At 42.5% G+C, this 3070-nt stretch overlaps 1 long non-coding RNA gene across 1 annotated transcript; it reads left to right on the plus strand.

Annotated features, from left to right (window-relative positions):
- The first annotated feature begins 200 nt into the window (after nucleotides 1-200).
- LOC122008341 lies at nucleotides 201-743 on the plus strand. The gene is made up of 3 exons (XR_006119271.1): nucleotides 201-227; nucleotides 307-399; nucleotides 651-743. It is a non-coding gene; the product is annotated as an uncharacterized LOC122008341 (long non-coding RNA).
- The last annotated feature ends 2327 nt before the right edge of the window (nucleotides 744-3070 follow it).

A 3070-nucleotide genomic window follows, 5' to 3' on the forward strand; every position in this document is an offset into this window, starting at 1 on the left:
GCCGTCGCTGCTCCTCTGCACAGTGTCGGCCAGTGAACCCTAGCTCCGGTTGCCATCACCTCTGTGCCAACGGCCAACGCCACTGCTTCTCCTATGGGGCTTCTTCCAGATTCAACGAGGGACGAACCTTTGAGACACCCTCTCCTCTTCGGTATCAAGAGGAAGAGTTTTGTGTTCACTAAAACAGTACTTGGATCTCATTCATTCTGGAGAAATTTCAGATTAGGGTAAGTTGTTTGAATTATGGGTGTGATCCTTGAGGAATTGGGTCTGATATTGATTTTTGTCGTGTTAATTGTGATTTAGGTTTATCTGTTTGGGAGATTGGCAATTTATCCTTGCTCCGACTGTTGATTTACAGAAGCAACGTTTCCAATCAGATTTGGACAAGTTGTAGAGGTAATTTTGTGTATGTACTATATTTCATTTTTGTTGTGGACTGGTTAGAGTGCCGTAATTCTACATAATCGTGATATGTGGTTTGAGTGAATTTGGGTTTTAACCATTTTGTTGATGATTGATAGATAGGTTAATAACTAGTGTTAACCTAGGTATACGTGTTGAATTAAGGAATGGATAAGATTATTAAATAGGTTTGGAGATTTTTATTTAGCTATATAGCTAAATACCTTATCTGTTTAATAACGCAGGACTCTGATTCGAGACCGTATCTCGACGGGTATCTTGATTCCCGGATTGGACCATTTTATCGGAGGCGGGTACTTTGACTTATGTCTTTTGATATGCATGATAAGATGTTTAACATATAACAATAATTGTGTTATCTGTTTGTTTCGGTTGGTCGCTACATGATTAGTTACATGTTTGTTTGTTTATTTATGCTGCACTGCATGATATCTACCTGATCACATATGCTTTAGGTAGTGAACCAACCACATGCTATGATATGTTCTGGATCTAGGGTTTATTTGATACCCTATTTGATTGGTGTACCTTCTATTTGATACTTCTTCCAGTGGTACACACTTGTATCTAGTTATATGGACTATGCCATGTTTTTAGTGTCATGCATCATGATTGCATGCTGTGCGATTGTCGGCTCCACTTTGGTTGAGCCCATCGCCAGTTACATGTACTGCACACACCACCCATGGATTAGTTGTATATCTGGCTGGAGTGTGGCGGTTCTGCTGTTTGGCTCCGTTGGTCTGAGGACTCAGCGTGGTAGCCGGCAGTCAGTTCTGCTCTGTTTGGCTCCGTTGGCATTTAGTATAGCAGCGTGGTAGCCGGCAGATGGTGGACTCTGTTTGGCTCCGTTGGTCAGGAGACTCAGCGTGGTAGCCGGAAGAGATATCCTCCCCGTCATTGTGTACCGGGAGATGAGAGCATTGAGCTCCCCCATTTATGATTTGGGGCCAGAGGACAGGAGTACTCCGACAGCATACCGTCCACTCGGTCACTGTCAGGATTTAGGATTTATGACAGGAGCAGTGATGTCCGAGTGCACGGTCACCATATGCATTTATTGCATTTTCTTGTTGTGATTGCTGCACTTATATGCTGCATTTGTATGGATGCATTTGATTGACATGCATACAGGATTATGATTTCTTCGGTCTGACGACCTGTTACCTTTGTACCTTGATCCCGGTTAGTACAGTTATCTCCTGATTTCGTTCCAGTTGCATTTATTCCTTCTCGTATTTCAGGAGACTGTACGCAAGATTAGTGTTGTCTGTTATTTGTTTTATTATGCATATCAGTTGTACCTGCTGAGTGTTGGACTCACCCCGCCTCCATTGTTGATATTTTCAGGTTGAGGCTGTCCGAAGTAGCCCCCATATGCACGTAGAGCCAGTTCTCTACTAGTTCGTTATTTGTTTTATTTTGGCCTTTTTCTATATCAGACTTTGTTTTAGTATTGTCTTTGGATTTTTCCTATGGATATTGTATGGAGTGACATCTTTTGATGGATTTTGATATGATATTGGATTTCATTTTTACTACGTGCCTGCCTGGACGGCAGAAGAGGTGAGTTCGTTGGATTTGAGCTTTACTAGTGTAGTGGAGTAGGGTGGATTTCGAGTCAGAGTCCTATTGTTATTGATTACTATTATTAACTGCGTGGTTGTGACAGCCAGAGGCTGAATATCTTTATAAACTGCGTGATGTTTGTTTTTATTTTATTGTTATCATTCCAGCCGCCTGTGGCTGATGTATATGTGATATGTAGAAAGTTTCATATTGTCCGCCGTACAGGGGAAATGCTGCCGAAATTTCTTCGGACAGAGACTCCTCTGGGGCGTGACACTCGCTCTGTCTGTCCATCAATCTGTGGATGGAAAGTTGTGCTGAACTTGAGTTTGGTGCCTAGTGCATTCTGAACACACTCCCAAAAGTGAGAGGTGAAGCGCCCATCTCTATCAGAAACAATAGATTTAGGAACTCCGTGAAGTCTGATCACCTCTTTAACATACAGCTGTGTCAACTGCTCTATAGAGTGAGACACCCTGATGGCTAGAAAATGAGCAGACTTGGTCAATCTGTCCACTATCACCCATATCGCATCATATCCATTTGTGGTTCTTGGGAGACCTGTTATGAAGTCCATGAATATGTCTTCCCACTTCCACTCTGGTATAGGAAGAGGCTGTAGGACTCCTCCTGGTCTCTGGTGTTCTGCTTTGACCCTCTGACATGTCAGGCAGGTACTGACATATTTAGCTACATCTCTTTTGAGTCCAGACCACCAGAATCTTTGTTTCACGTCTTGATACATCTTGGTAGAACCAGGATGCATGGAATAAGGTGTACTATGAGCTTCTTATAAAATTTTCTTTCTCAGCTCTTCGTCATTGGGAACACAAAGGCGACTCCCCTGATAAAGAATTCCACTGTCTGATACTCGAAACTCCGAATTTCCTTCTTCCTATATCCCTTGCTCGATCTTTTGGATATCAGGATCTTCACTTTGCTTTCTCTGTATATCCTCAAGTAGGGTTGACTCTAAGGTCAATGCAGAGAGTTGCCCATAAATAATTTTCATACCAAAATCTGACAACTCCTTCTGCAGTGGTAGGGCTAATGATGACAAAGACATCAGGGATGC

The sequence above is a fragment of the Zingiber officinale genome, chromosome 8A, assembly GCF_018446385.1.
Source record: "Zingiber officinale cultivar Zhangliang chromosome 8A, Zo_v1.1, whole genome shotgun sequence".
NCBI classification, from domain to species: domain Eukaryota; kingdom Viridiplantae; phylum Streptophyta; class Magnoliopsida; order Zingiberales; family Zingiberaceae; genus Zingiber; species Zingiber officinale.